This window comes from Macaca thibetana, chromosome 12 (genome assembly GCF_024542745.1).
Source record: "Macaca thibetana thibetana isolate TM-01 chromosome 12, ASM2454274v1, whole genome shotgun sequence".
NCBI classification, from domain to species: Eukaryota; Metazoa; Chordata; class Mammalia; order Primates; family Cercopithecidae; genus Macaca; species Macaca thibetana.
This window is the reverse complement of record NC_065589.1, coordinates 119,117,764-119,139,793: the sequence shown is the minus strand read 5'-3', so window position 1 is coordinate 119,139,793 and position 22,030 is coordinate 119,117,764. Positions and strand designations below refer to the sequence as shown.

Below are 22,030 nucleotides of genomic sequence, written 5' to 3'. Positions count from 1 at the left end.
TACCTTGTTTGTTTTTCATTGTTTTACTGTTTCATAGGCCCTGTGAAATTTATGCTTTAAGGAGGTTCCATTTTGGTATATTTTGAAGTTTTCATTCAAGATTGAGAACTCCTTTTAGCATTTCTTATAGTGCTGGCTAAGTAGCGACAAATTCTCTCAGCATTTGTTTGTCTGAAAAATAATTTCTCCCTTTTTCATATATGAAGGTTATTTTTGCTGGATACAGAATTCTTTTTTTTTTTTTTTTTTTTTTGAGACAGAGTCTCGCTTAGTCGCCCAGGCTGGAGTGCAGTGGCGCGATCTCGGCTCACTGCAAGCTCCGCCTCCCGGGTTCACGCCATTCTCCTGCCTCAGCCTCCCGAGTAGCTGGGACTACAGGCGCCCGCCGCCTCGCCCGGCTAATTTTTTGCATTTTTAGTAGAGACGGGGTTTCACAGTGTTAGCCAGGATGGTCTCGATCTCCTGACCTTGTGATCCACCCGCCTCGGCCTCCCAAAGTGCTGGGATTACAGGCGTGAGCCACCGCGCCCGGCCTGGATATAGAATTCTTGACTGGCAATTATTTTGTCTGAGGATGCTAAAGATAGGACCTCAATCACTTCTGGCTTGTAGAGTTTCTGCTGAGAAATCTGCTGTTAATCTGATAGGCTTTCCTTTGTAAGTTGTCTGAGGCTTCTGCCTCACAGCTCTCAAGATTCTTTCCTTCATTTTGGCTTTAGATAACCTGATGACTATGTGCGTAGGTGATCTTTTTGCAATGATTTTCCCTGGTATTCTTTGAGCTTCTTCTATTTGGATGTTTAGATCTCTAGTCAGGCCAGAGAAGTTTTCCTTGATTATTCTCTCAAATAAGTTTTCCAAACTTTTAGATTTCTCTTCTTCCTCAGGGATCCCAATTATTCTTAGTTTTGTTCATTTAACACAATCCCCAATTTCTTGGTGGCTTTCTTCATTTTGTAAAATTCCTTTTTCTTTGTCTTTGTCTGATTGGGTTAATTCAAAAGCCTTGTCAAGCTCTGAAGTTTTTTCTTCTACTTATTCTAGTCTATTGTTGACACTTTCCAGTGCATTTTGAATTTCTCTAAGTGTGTCTTTCATTTCCAGAAGTTGTGATTGTTTTTTCTTTTCTTTTTTTATTTTTTTTGAGACAAGAGTTTCGCTTTTGTTGCCCAGGCTGGAGTGCAATGGCATGATCTTGGCTCACCACAACCTCCACCTCCTGGGTTCAAGCAATTCTCCTGCCTCAGCCTCCCAAGTAGCTGAGATTACGGGCATGCACCACCATGCTCAGGTAATTTTATATTTTTAGTAGAGACGGGGTTTCTCCACTTTGGTCAGGCTGGTCGTGAACTCCCGACCTCAGGTGATCAGCCCGCCTTGGCCTCCCAAACTCCCAAATGCTGGGGTTACAAGCATGAGTCACCATGCATGGCCCAATTGTTTTTTCTTTATGATATCTATATCTCTAGAGAATTTTTCATCCATGTCCTGTATGGTTTTTTTTTTTTTTTTTTTTTTTTTTTTTGAGACAGGGTCTCACTCATCACTCAGCCTGGGTGCAGTTGCATCATCTTGGCTCACTGCAACCTCTACCTCATAAGTTCAAGTGATCCTTCCACCTCAGCATCCTGAGTAGCTGGGGCTACAGGGATGTATCATCAAGCCAGGCTAATTTTTTTTTTTTTTTTTTTTTTTTAGTAGAGACAGGGTTTTGCCATTTTGGCCAGGCTGGTCTCAAACTCCTGGCCTCAGGTGACCTTCCTTGGCTTCCCAAAGTGCTGGGATTACAAGTGTGAGCCACTGTACCTGGCCTGATTTTTACATTTCTTTAAGTTGGTTTTTACATTTTTCTAGTATCTCCTTGAATAGCTTAATAATCAACCTTCTGAATTTTTTATTTGGCAATTCAGAGACTTCTTCTGGGTTTGGATCCATTGCTAGGAAGCTAGTGTGGTCTTTTGTGGGTGTTATAGAACCTTGTTTTGTCATATTACGTGAATTATGTTTTTGATTTCTTCTCATTGGGAAGACTATTTTAGTGGAAAAATCTGGAACGCAAGGGCTGCTGTTCAGATTCTTTTGTTCTACAGGGTGATCCCTTGATGTGGTGTACTCCGCCTTTTCTTAGGCATGGGGCTTTCTGAGAGCTGGACTGTGGTGATTGTTATTGCTCTTCTGGGTCTAGGCATCCAGTGGGGCTTCCAAGCTCCATGATCTTGCTGGGGTCTGCAAAGCGTCTTGTGATGTAATCCATATTCAGGTCTCCCAGCTATGGATCCCAGCACCTCCTCTGGGGGCAGTGGCAGGGGAGTGACATAGACTCTATGAGAAGCCTTGGTTGTAGATGTTTAGTGTGCTGGCTTTCTCAAATGCTGGTTATGATAGCAGTGATGTTGCCACATGGACAGTACCTCTGTTTAGCCAGGATGTTGCAGATAGTGAAATTAGCTATGTTTTCTTTCCTTGGAGCAGGGTTATTTTGTCATGAGTTGCTGCCATACCCTGAGTTGGCTGGCCTCCAGCCAGGAGGTGGTACTTGCAGGAGAGCACCAGCTGTGATAGTAGAAGGGGGATATAAGCTTGCCCTAAGTTGGTCAGGATAAGTGTTCAGGTTTCTCAGGTGATGAGTAGGGCCATAAAGCTCCCAAGAGTTTGTCTTTTGTGATTGGGCACTGGGGTGGGTAGGGAAATACCATCAGGTTGGGGCAGGATTAGGCATGTCTGAGCTCAGACTCTTTTGCCACAGCCACTGTAGGGGGCGGATTCTCAGGCAAATGGGGTTATGTTCCAGTGTGGATTATGGCTGCCTCTGTCACCAGGAAAGTGAGGGAAAGTAAGTAGCCACAGGGCTCACCCAGCTCCCACACAGTTGGCAAGGCCAGTTTCACTCCCACTGTGCCCTGCTAACAGCGCAGTTTATCTCCAGGCAGCTGGTGTGCAGGACTCAGACCTAGTCCCAGGGTATAAGTTTCCCCACTGAGAAAGCAAGCATGGCTTTCAGGCCTCGCCCCTCCCTGTCTGCCCACACTGTCAGCTGTGGCTCCTATGCTCCTTTCTGTAGCAGTTCACTTTTACCCCCGGTTTCTGCTCGACAGAGTTTGCACCCAGTCAAAATTATTACAAAGTTCAGTTGGAGGCTTATTTCACCCTGTGACCCTGCCCAAATTCTGCCAACTGTCTTCCTCAATGGCCTCTATGAGATACAGTCAGGGATGGCTTCCCTGGCCCAAGCTGGAGAATGGGAGCACCTACAAGGCTCTTCCTGCTACTGTTTTTTTCTACTTTTATATTTTACACTAAATCCATTTCAGCTCTAGGCAAGGTTAAATCCTTCTTCCATAATCTGGGTTTTGAGGTTCCCCAGTGGAGATGTGTGTTCAGAGGCAGGTTTCCCCCTTCTCACACATTGGGAACTCATAGTTTTTCACCCATCTCATGGAATTTGCAGCAGTGTGCTGTGAGGCTGAGGTGGGAGGATCGCGTGAGCCCAGGAATTTGAGACCAGCCTAGGCAACATGGCAAGACCCAGTCTTGGTCTGTACAAAAAATTAAATAATAGCTGGGCATGGTGGCATATATCTGTAATCTTAGCTATCAGGAGGCTGAGGCCGGAGCATCACTTGAGCCCAGAAGTTTGAAGCTGCAGTGAGCTATTGTTGTGTCAGAGTACTCCAGCCTGGGTGACAGAGCAAGACCCTGTTTCTAAATGAATAGACTATTTTTTAAAGCAGTTTTAGTTTCATGTAGATTTTTACATATGGTGGGAGGCAAGGGGTCTAAATTCATTCTTTTGCATGTAGCTATCCAGTTGTCCTAGAACCATTTGTTGAAAGAATGTTTGTTTCTCACCGAATTGGCACCCTGGTTGAAAATCAATTCAACACAGATGTATGAGTTTATTTATAAACTCTTAATTCTATTCCGTTTGTCAATATGTCTATATGTAGGCCAATACCATAGCATTTTGATTATTTTGGTTTTGTAGTAAGTTTTGATTATTGTAGCTTTGAAATTAGAAAGTGTGAGTCCTCCAGCAATGTTATTTTTTTTCCAGAATAGTTTGACTTTTCTTGGTCTCTTGCATTTCCATATTAATTGTATGATTAGTTTGTCAATTTGTACAAAGAAGCTGGCTGGGATTTTGTTTGGTCTTCTTTAATTTATTTCAACAATTTTCAGTGTACAAGTCTTGTACATCTTTTGCTAAATCTATTCCTAAGTGTTTTATTCTTTTTGCTGCTATTGTAAGTAGAATTTTTTTTCCTTCCTTCTTTTTTCCCTCTCTCTCTCTTTCTTTCTTTTGTTGAGATGGAGTCTCGCTCTGTTGCCCAGGCCGAAGCGTGTGGCATGATCTCAGCTCACTGCAACCTCCACCTCCCGGGTTCAAGGGATTCCCATGCCTCAGTCTCCCAAGTAGCTGGGACTACAGGCATGTGCCACCACACCCTGCTAATTTTGTATTTTAGTAGAGACGAGGTTTCACCATGTTGGCCAGGCTGGTCTCGAACTCCTGGCCTCAAGTTATCTGCCCATCTCAGTTTCCCAGGAAGTGATAGGATTACAAGCGTGAGCCAGCACGCCCAGCCATTGTAAGGAGAATTGTGTTCTTAACTCCACTTTCAGAGAAAGTGTCTTTTTACTTCATTGGAAGCAACTGGAGTCCTCTGCTGGTTGCTGTTGTTCTACTTAATAACACTGAAGGACCACAGAGGCCCTTTGTGGGCAGGTATCCAAGGCCTTGTCTCTTATGAGACACACATTTGAGTTCTTAGAGGGCCCCACAGGTCTCCACAGAGCACAGTTCCTTGGTGTGGGACACTGATCTCCAGTTCCAGGATTCCCACTTCCCCACTCAGCTACTGCAATAATGGCTGATCCCATAGTTTCCAATATAGTTTTCATGTCCCCCTAAATCTCATGTTAAAATTTAGTCCTCCATGTTAGAGGTGGGGCCTAATGCAAGGTGTTTTGCTCAGTCATGGGGCAGATGCCTCATGAATGGCTTGGTGCTGTCCTTGTGGTACTGAGTCTCACTCTATTAGTTCCCAGGAAAGCTGGTCACTAAAAACAGCCTCGCACCTCCTCCCACTTCTTGCCTCCCCTCTCACCATGTGATCTCTGAATCTGCCAACTCCCCTTACCCTTCTGTCACTGGTGGAAACAGCCAGAAGCCCTTGCCAGAAGCAGATGCTGGCATCATGCTTTTTTTTTCTTTTTCTTCCTGAGATTCTGTTGCCCAGGTTGGAGTGCAGTGGCATGATCTCAGCTCAGCAACTTCCGCCTCCCAGGTTCAAGCAGTTCTCTTGCCTCAGCCTCCTGAGTAGCTGGGATTATAGGTGCGCCACCATGCCCAGCTAATTTTTGTATTTTTAGTAGAGATGGGGTTTCACCATGTTGGTCAGGCTGGATCATGCTTCTTATACAGCCTGCAGAACTGTGAGACAAATAATCCTCTTTTCTTTATAAATTACCCGGCCTCAAGTATTCCTTTATAGCAACACAAAAGGGCTAAGATAGCATCCTTCTGGGTTTCCTTCCCCACAGTATTCATACCTCTTGGGTGGTATTCAAGAAGGATAGGGCAAATCCATCTAGCTCCCATTGCATCCACTTGATAAATAGGGGCTTTCCACATATTGAGACTTACCATAAAGATATAGTAATTAATATGGTATAATAAGGCACAGGAATAATAACCTGACTGACAGAGAGTCCAGGATATATGATGAAAGTGCCATTACCCGCCTGTGGGGAAGAAATGTAATATTCAATTAATGGTTTCTAAACAATTGCTTGTCAATGTAGAAAAAAATAAAACTAGCTCCTGATCTCCTACCACACACAAGTTAATTCCAGGCATATAAAAGACTTAAAGGTTGTAAAAAAATAAAACTTTAAAAAAACTAAATAAAAATATTGGAGAATATCTTATGACCTTAGAGTGAAAAATGATGTTTTAAAGAAATGATAAGCATAAATAAAAAATAAAAGATTCATAAGTATGTTCATGAAAATACATCATTATAAAAGTGAAAAGTCAAGCTCCAGATTAGGAGAAGATATTGGCAATGCATACAATAAGGATTTACATAATGACTATAGAACATTTTTCAGAATGAACAATAAAATGTTCAGCAGCTCGCTGGGCGTGGTGGCTCATGCCTGTAATCCCAGCACTTTGGGAGGCCGAGGCAGGTGGATCATGAGGTCAGGAGATCGAGACTATCCTGGCTAACATGGTGAAACCCCCTCTCTACTAAAACACAAAAAATTAGCCTGGCCTGGTGGCAGGCGCCTGTAGTCCCAGCTACTTCGGAGGCTGAGACAGGAGAACAGCGTGAACCTGGGAGGCGGAGCTTGCAGTGAGCTGAGATCGCCCCACTGCACTCCAGCCTGGCCAACAGAGCCAGACTCTGTCTCAAAAAAAAAAAAAAAAAAAAAAAAAAAAAAAGTTCAGCAGCTTATCTGAAAAGTGACCTAGGCAGAAGAGGAGATCCAAATTGTCTGTGAACACATGGAAAGGTACTCAGCCCCACAAGCAATCAGAGAAATTAAAACCAGAAGGAAATAGTATTTCACACTCTTCAGATTCACAAAAAAGCAAAACTCTAAAAATACACAGTCCTCGTGTTAGTCTCATAACCTGCTATTTTGAGACGTTTTTGCTAAATTCAAGATTTGCACACACACACTGAGACCTTGTAAATGTCACTAGACAAACTCTTTCACACATGCACCAGTTTCATAAAAATGTTTGCAATAGCAACTTTAAAATAAAACAGCAAATGAAACAAAGCGAATCAAAAAACCTGGAAACTCACTAGATGTCAGTCAATAGGAGATTAGCTAAATGTTGAAACATTCATACAATGGAACACCATAAAGCAGTTAAAATGAATTAGCTGGCCTGGTACAGCAGCTCGGGCCTGTAGTCCCCAGCTACTCAGGAGCCTGAGGCAAGAGGTCACTTGTGTTCAGGAGTTCAAGGCCACAGTGTGCTATGATTGTGCCTGTGAACTGCCACTGCATTCCAGCCTGGGCAACATAGTGGGACCTCATCTCCAAAAAATAAAATAAATCAGTTACAGCAATCCTATTCATCAACAGGATAAATCTCAAAAACTTAGTATTAAGCAAAAAACAAACAAACAAAACAAAACAAAACACACGCAAGTTGTAGAAAGATATATACAATATGATAGCATCTATGCAGCTTAAAATATGAAAATAATGCTAAACATCACTTAGGGATACATTTACATATAGGAAAACCACATGAATAGGCATGGAAATATAAGCATCAAATTCAGTGGGGACGGAAGAAAATGGGGTCTGGTGGGGCTACACAAGGAGTTCATTATAGTCACTATTCTTTTTTGTGTGCCTGAAATATTAAAAGCAAACAAAAACAGAATAACTCCCAGTGTTGTGAGATAGCTCCAAATTCAATTTTCTCTAAACTCTTATATTCAATTCTAATTTCAGCCTACTGCTTCCACAGAATGTCTGCTTTCAGCCTGGTGATATAATCGTTTTTAACTTTAACCAGATGACTAAGACTCTTCTTTGTCTTAGGGAGCCAAATACTTCCAGTCAGCAAGTCTACACAGGTATTTCTTGTGACTTTATAATAAAGGTTTTCTATTCCAAATATTCTAACCTGTTTGCTGTGAAAGGGGTGTTCATACAGAAAACCAAACACCGCATGTTCTCACTCAAAAGTGGGAGTTGAACAATGAGAACACATGGACACAGGGAGGGGAACATCACACACAGCGGCCTGTCAAGGGATGGGGGGCAATGGGAGGGAGAGCATTAGGACAAATACCTAATGAATGCGGGGCTTAAAACCTAGGATGGTAGGTTGATGGGTGCAGCAAACTACCGTGGCACATGTATACCTATGTAACAAACCTGCACGTTCTGCACATGTATCCCACAACTTAAAATATAATAAATAAATAAATAAATAAAATAAATTTTAAAAGGGGTGTTTATAAGCTCGATACAAGATACCTTTTGGAACATGGGTTCAATATGAGTTGTCGAATTTGCCAGCCAGCTCTAAGACTACTGAAATGCAGTCAGGATGATCTAGTTCTAGCTCTGGATCTGTCACTAACTACGAGTGTGAGACCTTAACAGATCTGGCCTTCAGTTTTTCACCATAAAATAAGGGCAGTGGATTAAATGATCTCTAAGTTACCTTCTAGATCTAACTTTTCATGATTCCAAGGCAGAATTTGAGGCTCTGCCAAGAAATTCCTTGGCTCTGAAGTTTCTCTCTCGTAACAGTTCCACTAAGCCGGTTGGTTCAATACTGGACATCCCCAGGCAACTTTCAGGGAGGCTGTTTTCCATGTGCCCAAGTTGAAGGTGTGGAGTCCAATTACCCCATCTGCCATTAGGCAAAGTCCTGGCGGCTCATCTAGATATACACTAGTTATAGGTTAGCATTGTCTTTGTAACTTACACAGGCGGTTACCTGATAAATCCCTTGAAGTGGTTGATAGTCTCTTTACAGTAACATTTTTCTACTTTTCCCCTGTTTTGCATTAATAGTAATCTAATTTGTTTTCTGAGGTATGGTACAAATACTCTTTGTTTATATTGCAATATTATGTTATCAATGGACAAAGAGGGCCCATTGATAAGAAAGGTATGATTTTGCTTTTTGAATTTATAGAAATGTAACATACTAAGTTCAGTGGGAGTAAGAAGTGTCAGCTTCTAGTCAAATCTGTTCATTTCAAGAGGTGGCAACTAACTACCTGCTGCAGTCAGGAATTACAGGTTAAAAGCAACCAACGTTAATTTAATTCATGCGGTGTTTGAATACAAAATAAAGGAGATGGGCAAGCGGGGAAGTTTAAATATTACACAGTTAATAGCAGGAAGGATACCCAATCCCAGATGACTCAGAATGCCAATGCAGTGTGGTCATGATGTAGAGAAATACACTCCATGAGTGAGGGCAGAGCTGGGGAAGTTATGTAGCTATATTATGAACCAGCAAAGGCAAATTTTGGAAAGTGATAGAATCAAATACATTTGAGGATTAGTGACTGTGAACAGACTAATGAGAAACTATGCTCAATGTTGTATATACTATATTTAAAAATTAGAGGAAGCAATAGGAAAACTAGAAAACCTGGCATAAATATAAGTAGATTATCTGAAGAGATGAAAAAAGACTCAAGTTACTGCAAACAGCAGAAGACAAGAGAATTTCACCCGCAATAGGAAACTCTAAATAAATAATACTAGCTAGGAAATATGGCAAATACAAATCTTGAAATAATTTTAAAATGTGTTGATTTTTTTTTTTTAAGACAAAGGGTCTCACTATGTTACCCAGACTGGATTCAAACTGCTAGGCTCAAGCAATCCTCCTGACTCAGTCTTCCAAGTAGTTAGGACTATAGGCACACACCACCTTCCTGGCAAAATCTGTTGATTTCTTAATGCATCATCTAACTTTTTAAACTGCAGGCTGACAGAGTCACAGACTCCACCTTTGTTTCAAGTACTGCATGATATAACTAACGTTGCAAAAACAAAAATAGAAGAAACACAGTCATGAAATTGCTGTAGTTGCAGTCCAAGATTCCCATGCACGACAATCAGGCAATATGCCAACATTTATAATAAATAGCTGGAATTATCTTATGCCTAATATAAGTGAACAAATACTGACCAGGATCTGTTGTCCTGAGGATTATCCTGCCTCAGCCTCCTGAGTAGCTGGGACTACAGGCGACTGCCACCACACCAGCTAATTTTTGTATTTTTAGTAGAGACAGGGTTTCACCATGTTGGCCTGGCTGGTCTCGAACTCCTGACTGCAGGAGATCTGCCCACCTTGGCCTCCCAAAGGGCTGGGATTACAGACATGAGCCACCACACCCGGCCTCATTTGCACGTTCTGATCTAGCTAATAAACTGTTTCCTCATTTTGCTGTATGAAAGTGACCTTGAAGTGTGTGTGCATGTGATGGTCCACAAGTCAAAATATGCCCATTTTTGGAGATATTATCTGTGAAGCTCCGTATGCCCTTGTTAAAATGGAAAGATGAAGGGGTGCTCAAAACTACAAGAGTAAACAAACCCTGTCCAAATGAGAACTAGTCTAAATCATTATTGTAATTCTAAGAGTTTGAAATAGGTCATAATTGTGAGTTTCAATGTTTTGTTTATTCGGTTTAGCTCAAGAATGTTGCCTTCGTTCCTCCCCAGCTCTCTTTGACTCACCCACACCTGTTAGGTGCTCCCTTTTATGTTCCTATAGCACCCTGCACACATCTCCATCACTGTAGTAACTGTATAGTTTAGTAATAGTTGATTTTTTCCTATGAAACTTCCTTGAGTGTAAAAATTGTGTTTTTTTCAGGTATGCATATCCATTATCAGGTAAATTTTTGGTGAAAGAGAGGCTAACAGACAGCATATAAATGAAAGAAATTTGCCCCTCATTTGGTTTTGAATGCCTCCAAATGGTTCTCTGCATTTGGATGGGTTGATTGAGCCACTGGCACAAGAGCCCATTTGCAAACTGGCATGGACCAGTGTTGCTTGAGAAATCTCAATGAGGGCAATTCAAAAGGAAATCTCCAAACTCTATGTCAGGTTATTTACTTTTTGCTATTTGCCCTTGGTCCTTACTAGGTGTAAGAAGAGTCTTCTAAACGCCTGAGCAGGTGCAGATTATAACACACTGGGAAACAGTTAATGTTCAAATGGCTATTCAATCATTTGTTTTACATAAACACTGTCCATAGAACTGCCTGTATTTGTCACGCTTCTCACAAGAACCCTTTCAAACTGCCTTCCTTACTGAGAAGTGGGTTTTCTAATATCAATTTTACTAGTCATGATAACACTGGAAACTAGAACTATCCCCTCCATTAAAAATAAGTAACCTTGGAGCTTGTGACCAGGCTACGTTACTCATCTGGATCACACAGTGAGTTGATAGCTGTGAGGGCACCCCTTACTCTACCATTCTCCAGGAACTGCTACTACAGTGTTTAAAGAGGGGCATAGCAGCAGCATAACACCTTTGCACATGGGGAAATCCATAAGAGTGAACCAAACACCTGTATTTTCTCCTACAGTGGGTGGTACTTACCAGGTAAGTCAAGTCATCAGAGTAATTGCTCTCCAGGGAGTGGTTATGAACATGATTTAGCAAACTAGTTTTTAATCTTCTGCTTTCATCATTTACAAGAGACACACCCTGCCTTTGCCATGTTTCTGTCACACCACTTCTCTAGCAGACACTACCTGTTCCCCAAGTAGTGCAAATCCAGATTCCATGAGTTATGACACAGACATTGATAGCATGTATGTGCTACTGTCCTTCCTGAATCTTAATTTCTGTAGGCATAAAATATTTTTTCACTTAACATCTAATCTAGATGATTAAGAAGATTAAGTGAAGCTGACTATCTAATTAGGTACATGTAAGTCTTTATTACTAAAGTATTTAGGTTAACCGAGCATGGAAGGTGCTGCCAAACTGAATTATAGGAAGGGAAAGAAATCTACCTAACTAAAGTTTAGTGATTCCTCTTTGCTGGGGCATGCGATCAAAAACATGCTATCAAATCCTTTAAGAATAACTTTTAAAATATAAAAATATGCCTTAGTTGGGCATGATAGTGCAAGTCTGGAATCCCAGCTACTTGGGAGGCTGAGACAGGAGAATTGCTTGAACCTGAGAGGTGGGGTTTGCAGTGAGCCAAGATCATGCCATTGCACTCCAACCTGGGTGACAAGAGCAAGACTCTGTCTCAAAAAAAAAAAAAAAAAACAAGTGCCAGCCATAGTGTCTCACGTCTGTAATCTCAGCACTCTGGGAGGCTGAGGTTAGAGGATCCCTTGATCCCAGGAGTTCAAGACCAGTCTGGGCAACATAGCAAGACCTTGTCTCTACTAAAAAGAGAAAAAAAAAATTAAAAAAATATACATACATATGTGTGTGTGTGTATATATATAGCGTGTGTGTGTGTGTGTATATATATAGTGTGTGTGTGTGTGTGTGTGAGACCGAGGGTCTCACTCTGTAGGCAGGAGTGCAGTGGTGCGATCTCGGCTCACTGCAACCTCTGCCTCCTGGGTTCAAGCGATTCTCCTACCTCAGCCTCCCGAGTAGCTGGGATTACAGGTACCCATCACCATGCCTGGCTAATCCACCTGCCTTGGTCTCCCAAAGTGCTGGGATTACAGGTGTGAGCCACCGTGCCTGGCCAAAAAATATATGTTTGTAGAATAAAATAAAGAATACAAATGTAAGTTTTAAAATGACCAATAATCTTCCCACCTAGAAATAATAAATTACTAATATTTTGGTGTATCTGCTTCCAGAAAGTTCTTTATGCCCAAGCTGAATTTGCTATATGAACTGACACCTGGGGCAGGCCTCTGCCAGTTAGTTGCTGAGTAAGACATAATCACAATGCAGACAAAAACCAGTAGGGCTAAAGATATTAACAAAAATAGCATCCTCAAAACTGTGGGAAAAATCAAGAATAGGCATAAAATCATAAAGCTTACAGGCCTTTAGAGCTACTCATGCAATCTTTTACTCTATGGACAGGACCCTGAGAGGGCATGTTGATTAGCTGAAAAAGTAGGCAGAGCCAGAACTAGAATCCAGAAAACAAGGCTTTTGGCCTTGGCTTCCTGCTCTCATGATACTTTTCACTTATTTTTTATTTTTTTGAGACAGGGTCTCACTCTGTCATCCAGGCTAGAGTGGAATGGCATGCTCATGGCTCACTGCAGCCTTGACCTCCTGGGCTCAAGTGATCCTCCCAGCTCAGCTCCACCAAGTAGCTGGGACTACAGGCATGCACCATTGTGCCCGGCTAATTTTCATATTTTTTGCAGAGATGGGGTCTTGCCATATGGGTCAGGCTGGTCCTGAACTCCTGGACTCAATCAATCTGCCTGCCTTGGCCTCCCAAAGTGCTGGGGTTACAGACGTGAGCCACCATACCCAGCCTCATAATACTTTTAATAGACTCTGTTATATACTTTACTGGATTTCACGACTGATAAAGGTTGGCTTTGAAATAAACATTTTTGGTATGAAATGGGAATAACAACACAAGGTCAGCAGTTCCTTTTTAACTCACCCAAATAATCTTTGGTAAAGATTAAGTCCTCTACTTGTTTAGTCAGAGAATGTTAGAATAGCCAAAAGTCCTAGACATCGTATTACTTTATTCCCCCATTCTACAGATGAGAAAACAGGTGCCAAAGAGGATGCTCAGCTAGTTGGGAGTAGATCCCATCTCCTGACTCCAGGGTTATTTATTTATCTATTTATTTATGTTTGAGACAGAGTCTCCCTCTGTTGCCCAGGCTGGAGTGCAGTGGCGCGATACCTCCGCCTCCCGGGTCCACGCAATTCTCCTCTCAGCCTCCTGAGTAGCTGGGACTACAGGCACAAGCCACCATGCCTGGCTAATTTTTGTATTTTTAATAGAGACAGTGTTTCACCATATTGGTAACGCTGGTTTCGAACTCCTGACCTCAGGTGATCCGCCCGCCTCAGCCTCCCAAAGTGCTGGGATTACACGTAGGCTTGAGCCACCGTGCTCAGTCCTGACTCCAAGGTTCTAAGAATAGTATAGAATGTAGTACTCATAATCATCAAAAGACACCTCCCAAAAGATCTTACAGTCAGGACTGATTGATGCCCACTTACTCTGCCTTCTATTGAACTATTTCAATTGTAATAATGAATCCAGGCAGCGGTCATCAATGACTGCCAACTTCACGTAAAGAGGTACCATTGGAAATTATGTGCCTGATAATCGATGTATAAATAGTTTTGCTGCTTTCAGCTCTCAGCTCGGAGGCGGCCAAGGTGCAACTTTCTTTGGCTGTCCTGAACTCGGGTTCATCCGACACCAGCCACCTCCACTATGCTGCCAAAGTTTGGCCCCAAGGAGATCAAAGTCGCCTACCTGAGGTGCACCGGGGATGAAGTCAGTGCCATGTCTGCACTGGCCCCCAAGATCAGCCCCCTGGGTCTGTCTCCAAAAAAGGGTGGTGATGACATTGCCAAGGCAACAGGTGACTACAGGTGACTAGAAGGGCCTGAGGATTACAGTGAAACTGATCATTCAGAACAGACAGGCCCAGATTGAGGTGGTGCCTTCTGCCTCTGCCCTGATCATCAAAGCCCTCAAGGAACCAGCAAGAGACAGAAAGAAACAGAAAAACATTTAACACAGTGGGAATATCACATCTGATGAGATCGTCAATATTGCTCAACAGATGTGGCACCGATCTTTAGACAGAGAACTCTCTGGAACCATTAAAGAGCTCCTAGGGACTGCCCAGTCTTTGGGCTGTAATGTTGATGGCCGCCACCCTCATAAAATCATAGATGACATCAACAGTGGTGCTGTGGAATGCCCAGCTAGTTAAGAAGCACAAAGGAAAATATTTCAATAAAGGATCATTTGACAACTGGTGGAAAAAAAAGAAATAGTTTCGCCATAAAAAAAATCAAACCTAAATCACAATGAAGAACTACCTATCAACTAGGGAATAGAAGAACATGTTAATGACTTCCAAGAATACAATCAGAAAAATACAGAATGTGGGAAATATACAAGTAATTTCATTTCTTCAACAAATATATACCAAGAAAAAATGAGATTGAAGGAAATCTATATATTACAAGAGACCTTAGAGACAAATAAATCGATTGTCGTGTATCAGAATTATTTGTCCTGATTTGAACAAACTGAAAAAAAGAGTATTATGAGACAGTATATTAATACTGACCTTACAGAAATAAAGAGAATCAAAAAAGAATACTATGAATAGCTAAATGCCAACAAAATAGATAACTTACATAAAATGGACAAGTTCCTAGAATAACATAAACTACTGAAACGGACTTGAGAAGAAATAGAAAGTCTGAATAGACTTATAATAAAGAGACTGAATTATTAAGAAAGAAAAACTACCCACAACAAAAAGCCCAGGCCCAAATGGCTTCACTGGTAAATTCTACCAAACATTTAAAAAATAATCAATGATGTCTGGGCGTGGTGGCTCACGCCTATAATCCCAGCACTTTGGGAGGCTGAGGCTGGCGGATCATGAGGTCAGGAGTTCAAGACCAGCCCCTGCCCAACATGGTGAAACCCTGTCTCTACTAAAAATACAAAAAAACAAAAATTAGCTGGGCTTGGTGGTGGGTGCCTGTAATCCCAGCTACTCAGGAGGCTGAGGCAGGGGAATCACTTGAACCCAGGAGGCAGAGGCTGCAGTGAGCCATGATCGCAACACTGCACTCCAGCCTGGGTGACAGAGCAAGAGTCTGTCTCAAAAACAAACAAACAAACAAAAAAACACAGAATGCAGGCCGCGCATGGTGGCTCACACCTGTAATCTCAGCACTTTGGGAGACCGAGTGGATGACTCACTCGAGGCCAGGAGTTCGAGACTAGTCTGGCCAACATAACGAAACGCTGTCTCCACTTAAAATAAAAAAAGTAGCTAGGCACACTAGCTCACATCTGTAATCCCAGCACTTTGGGAGGCCAAGGTGGGTGGATCACGAGGTCAGGAGTTCGAGACCAGCCTGCCCAATATGGTGAAACCCCATCTGTACTAAAAATACAAAAATTAGTCGGGTGTGGTGACACACGCCTGTAATCCCAGCTACTCAGGAGGTTGAGGCAGGAGAATTGCTCGAACCTGGGAGGTGAAGGTTGCAGTGAGCCAAGATCACACCATTGCACTCTAGCCTGGGAGCCTGAGTGATAGAGTGAGACTCCATCTCAAAAAAAAAATAAATAAATAAAATACAAAAATTAGCTGAGTGTCACAGCGCACACCTATAGCCCCAGCTACTCGGCAGGCTGAGGCACGAGAATTGCTTGAACTCAGGAGGTGGTTGCAGTGAGCCACGATGGTGCCACTGCACTCTAGCCTGGGTGACAGAGTGAGACTCTGTCTCAAAAAAGAAAAGTAATAATAATGAAAGGAAAACTTCACAAATTCTTGAAAAAATAGATGAGGAGGGAGCACTTCCCAACTCATTTTATGTGGCCAGTATTATTTTGATACCAAAATCAGACATCACAAGAAAATTAGAGACAAATATCGCTTATTTACTTATTTATTTTCTGAGACAGGGTCTCACTCTGCTGCCCAGGCTGGAATGCAGTGGTGCAGTTTTGGCACACTGCAGCCTTGACATCCAGGGCTCAAGTGACCCTTCCGCCTCAGCCTCCCAAGTAGCTGGAACTACAGGCACACATCATCATGCCCAGCTAACGTTTGTATTTTTTGTAGAGACAGGGTTTCAACGTGTTGCCTGGGCTTGTCTCCAATTCCTGAGCTCAGGCAATCCTCCCACCTTGGCCTCCCAAAGTGCTGGGATTACAGGCGTTCATCATCATGCCCTGCCTCAATAGCTCTTATTAACAAAGATGCAAAAATCTTCAACAAAATACTAGCAAATCAATTTCAGTGACATATAAAAAGGATTATATATATAACCAAGTGAGATTTGCTCTGGGAATTCCTACACGCAATGTAATGTCCCGTATTAATACAGAATTAAAAAAACACATGATCTACTGGGTGCAGTGGTTCACACCTGTAGTCCCAACTCTTTGGGAGGCCAAGGTGAGAGGATCACTTGAGCCCAGTAGTTTGAGATCAGTCTGAGTGACATGGCTAAATTCCGTCTCTACAAAAAAATAAAAAAAAAATTAGCTAGGCATGGTGGCACATGTCTGCACTCCTAGCTACTTGGAAGGCTGAGGTGGGAGGATCGCTTGAGCCTGGGAAGCAGAGGCTATGGTGAGCCAATATTGTGCCAGCCTGCGCACACACCAGCCTGGGCAACAGAGCGAGACCTGTCTCAGAAAAAAAAAAAAAAAAGAAAGAAAGAAATGCAAATTGTCCAGGCATGGTGGCTCAGGCCTGTAATCTCAGCACTTTGGGAGGCCAAGGCAGGGTTTCGCTTGAGCTGACTTCAAGACAAGTCTGGGCAACATGGTGAAATCCTGTCTCTACAGAAAATACAAAAATTACCCAGGTGTGGTGGTGCGCGTTTGTTGTCTCAGCTACTGAGGAGGCTGCGACGGGAGGTTGAAGCTGTGGTGAGCTGTAATTGTGCTACTGCATGCCAGCCTGGGCGACAAAGTGAGACCCTGTCTCTCACATACACACAAAGCAAATCAAAATCACAAACACCACTTCACACTCAGTAAGACAGGTATAATAAAAAAAGACAGATAATAACAAGTGTTGGTGAGGATGAGGATGTGAAGAAATTGAAACCCTCATACACTGCTGATGGGAATGTAAAATGGAGGCTTCACTTTGGAAAACAGTCTGGCCATTTCTCAAAAGGTTAAATACATGGTTACCATGTGATCCAGCAATTCTACTTCTACATTTATGTCCAAGAAAACTGGAAACACATGTCCACACAAAATCTTATAATAGAACGCTGATAATATCATTCAAAATAGTCCAAAAATGGAAACAATTCAATGTCTGTCAACTGATAAGTGGACAAACAAAATGTGGTATATATACTTAGAATGGAATTTTATTTCACAATAGAAAGGAATGAAGTACAACATGGATGAACCTTGAAAAAAATGCTAAGTGAAAAAAGCCAGTGCAAATGTATGATTCCATTTATATGAAATATCCAGAACAGGCAAATTTATAGAGACAAAAAAGTAGATTAGCAGTTGCCTAGGACGGGTGGGTTAGGGGGAAATGGAGAGTGCCCACTCACAACAGTAGAGTTTTTATTTATTTAAGATTTTAGGACTTTTTTTTTCTTTTAGTACCATTCTTTAAAGAAAAAAAAATTTATATTTTAGAGTAGTTTTGGTTTTACAGCAAAATTGAGCAGAAGATGCAGAGATTTCTCATACACCCTGCTGTTTCCACACATGCATACTCACTCCATTATCAACATCCCTCGCCAGAGCGGTTACAATTAAAGAACCTACACTGACACAACATTGTCACCCTAAGTCCATAGTAATGTTTCTTTTTGGGGTGATGAAAATGTTCTAAAACAAACTGTAGTTGTGGTTGCACAATTTTTTTTTTTTTACTTTTTGAGACAGGGTCTCACTTCGCTGCCCAGGCTGGAATGCAGTGGCACTCACTGCAATCTCTGCCTCCTGGGCTCTAGTAATCCTCCCACCTCAGCCTCCCAAGTAGCTGGGACTACAGGTGCATGACACCACGCCTAGCTAATTTTTGTAGAGAAGTGGTTTTGCATGTTGCGTAGGCTTATCTCGAACTCCTTGGCTCAAATGATCCTTTTGTCTTGGCTTCCCAATGTGCTGGAATTACAGGCATGTCCTACCGCGCCCAGCCTGCACAATTCTTTGAATGTACTAAAGTTGTTGAATTGTATACTTTGAGTGCATAGTATATATGAATTATATCTCAATAAGCTGGTAGCAAAAAATTTTATGAGACAGTTGGGTTAATTTTGAAGAACAACAGGGTAGTTGATATAAAGGAACGATAGCGGTCTGAAGTTATATTAAAAAAATAATTCTTTTAGAAATACTAAAAAATTTGTGAAGTAATTTTAAAACCAGTCTTGACCCCTTGCAGTTATCACTTTTCTGCCCCCTATCCTTAGGAACAACTCCGTCCCCAAATTATCTATTCTCCCTCTCTCCAATTCCGTTCCCACCATTCTATTCTAAATCCATTCTAATCAGGCTTTTATCCTTACTACTCTACTATCATAAGCAGTGGCCAGTTAGAACCCAGCAATTGACATGGTTGTTCTTCCTTGGGCCATTCTCCCCATCCAGTTCAACTGGGATTCTTTTCCTGGTTTCCTCTGATTTCAGTGCCTAAGATACCATTCTCAAACTTCTGTCCCCACTTTATATGCAGATTATTTTGTGGCTTCCAATACTCTCTACATGCTGTCTCCCAAATTCACATCTCCAGTCTGGACCTTTCTAAATTCCAGACTCCTACATATCTAACTCTCTTCTCAATATTTTCATGTGGTATTCTAACAGGCATCTCAAATTTAAGTTCCCAAACAGAATTTTTATTTGTCTTTTTGAGACGGGGTCTCATTCTGTCACCCAGGCTGGAGTTGCAGTGGTGCTATTTTGGCTCACTGCCACCTCCACCTCCAGGGCTCAAGTGATCCTCCCAAGCAGCTGAGACTATGGGCATCTGCCACCATGCCTGGCTAATTTTTGTGGAGACAGGGTTTTACCATGTTACCCAGGCTGGTTTTGAACTCCTGAGCTCAAGCGATCTGCCTGCCTTGGCCTCCCAAAGTGCTGAGATTACAGGTATGAGCCATCACGCCTGGCCCCAAATGGAATTTATCTCTTCCCATCCCCAACTTGCTCCTCCATCTTTCCCATTTCATTTAATGGCAACTCCATTCTTCAAAATGCTCAGGCCAAAAATCGTAGTCACCTTGGACTCCCTTCATTTTCCCACATCCTATATAAATTGTCATCAAATTCTGTGTGCCACCCTGAATATATCCAGATACCTTATCCCTCCACTGCTTGCACCTTTTCTATGCCACTTATCTCTCACCTAGAGTATTACAATAGCTTCCTAAGTGGTCCCCCTTGCTCCTCAATAATCTAGTGTCAAAATAGAAGTCAATATGATTCTTTAAATATGTAAGTAGGATTTCATTACTTTTCTACTAACGATTGCTTCCCATCTCCCTCAGAAAAAGCCAAAGAAGTCCTTAAAATGGCCTGTAAGTGCATACCCAATTTGAATTCCTCTTACCTCTCTGACTTCATTTCCTACTTTTACCCTCCTGTAGTCAGACTGCTTTCTGTTCTTACAATGTAGTAGGCATCTTTCTGCCTCAATGATTTCCACACTTGTTATTCTACCCGGAATGTTCCCTGTCCACCCAAGGCACATTTCTTGTTCCTTTGCCTCCTTTAGATCTTTGTACAGTTTGCCTTCTCAGTGGGGCTCCTCCGCCTCTGGGATAAACAAAAACCTCTCTCGGCTCACCCTATTCCCCTCTCACTGCTTCACTCTTTCCTGCCAACACTTATTCTGTCTTAGTATATATTTTACTTATTAATTTAGTCTCTGCTATGAGGACAGGATTTTTCCCTGCTTTGCTAAGTGTTTGGCACAGGGTTGGCACGCAATATTTTTGAGTGTATGAATGCTATTTATAATGCACTATATTCTCTGCCTCTTTGTTTAACTATCACTAGCTCCATGGGAGTCTGGATATGCATCCTTGAGGAAGATCAGACTGACTAAATAGAAAAATTGTCCACTCACTCTGACTACCATTATCTATCTCTTTAAGGGAGATGAAAGCATAGCAGCAATCCTGGAGGCTCAGGTTCCAGTCAAAGCTTTGAGACCAATTAGGCATGTGACATTGAGAAGATAATTTTTCCTCTCTAGCCCTTAATTTCCTCATCCGCCAAAAGGAGATCATTTCCTTAAAAGACCTCACAGTATTTTTGAGAATATAAAATGAAAGATGAAATGTTGAGTAGGGAAGGGTATGTCTTATTAATAAATTTCTCTACTACATACAAAGATATATTTACCTGGCATTTTATATTTGTTAAAGGTAATAAACCTAAAAGTAAACCCCAGGGTTCTTTTAGGAATCTTGCAAAATGTACTTCTGTTGTGCTGTGCCCTTATACTCACCACTAATGTAAGTATACTTACATTACACCACTAATGTAAGAATAAGGGCACAGTATAATGCAAAGACTCTGATGTCAGCCTATTCTTTCTCCTGAGAAAAGTCACTCTTACATGTCATTTTTTTCTTTCAGTATCCTCATCCAAACCAATGAATAGTCAGTGCCTGCTGGGGCCTGGCTCCAGTGGCAGTTTTCTTTCCTATTCTCTTGTGTGTACATGTGGTTGGTGAGCCTTTTCTCAGCCCATCTGTAACACAGAACCTTGATTTTCTTGTCTGTAAATTGGGGTGAATAACAACTGGCTCGCATTTATTTTAATGGATTCATGGACCCATCGATAATTTAAATAAAGCAGTAGTACAATGCCTGGCACATCTAGAGGCCTCCATAAATGCTTTATAGAAAGGGAGTATGTGTTCAGCTTCCACTGCCAGAGTTGCTTGCTAAAACAGATCTTTCTAGCCGGGCATGGTGGCTCATGCCTGTAATCCCAGCACTTTGGGAGGCTGGATCATGAGGTCAAGAAATCGAGACCATCCTGGCCAATACGGTGAAACCCCAACACTTTGGGAGGCCGAGGCGATGGATCACTTGAGGTCAGGAGTTTGAGACCAGCCTGGCCAACATGGTGAAACCCCGTCTCTTCTAAAAATATAACAATTAGCTGGGCCTGGTAGCGCGTGCCTGTAGTCCCAGCTACTCAGGAGACTGAGGCAAGAGAATCGCTTGAACCCAGGACGCGGAGGTTGCAGTGAGCTGAGATCGCACCACTGCACTCCAGCCTAGGCAACAGACGAAGACTAGGTCTCGGAAGAAAACCAAACAAACAAACTCAAAACAGTTCATCATGTTACTATGCCTAGTCAAGGACCTCAAACAATGTAAAGTATGAATTTCTATACTTGGCTTCAAATCTCCCACATTCTATTAATATTATTAATTTTTGAGACGGAGTCTCGCTGTCGCCCAGGTTGAAGTGCAGTGGCAAGATTTTGGTTCGCCACAATGTCCACCTCCTGAGTTCAAGCAATTCTCCTGCCTTAGCCTCCTGAGTAGCTGGGTTTACAGGTGTGTGTCACCACATCCGGCTAATTTTTGTATTTTTAGTAGAGATGGGGTTTCATCATGTTGGCCAGGCTGGTCTCAAACTCCTGACCTCAAGTGATCCACCAGCCTCGGCCTCCCAAAGTGTTGGGATTATAGACATGAGCCACTGTGTCTGGCCCCACAATCTATTAAAATCAGGGCTTTTCTTTTTTTTGTTTAAGACTAGTCAAGTGCAGTGGTGGGAAGTGGAGCACAAGTCGAATAAGGAGTTTGGTCTGTAA

At 42.1% G+C, this 22,030-nt stretch overlaps 1 pseudogene; it reads left to right on the top strand.

Annotated features, from left to right (window-relative positions):
• The first annotated feature begins 13,919 nt into the window (after positions 1-13,919).
• Positions 13,920-14,442, top strand: LOC126933040 (60S ribosomal protein L12-like; annotated as a pseudogene).
• The last annotated feature ends 7,588 nt before the right edge of the window (positions 14,443-22,030 follow it).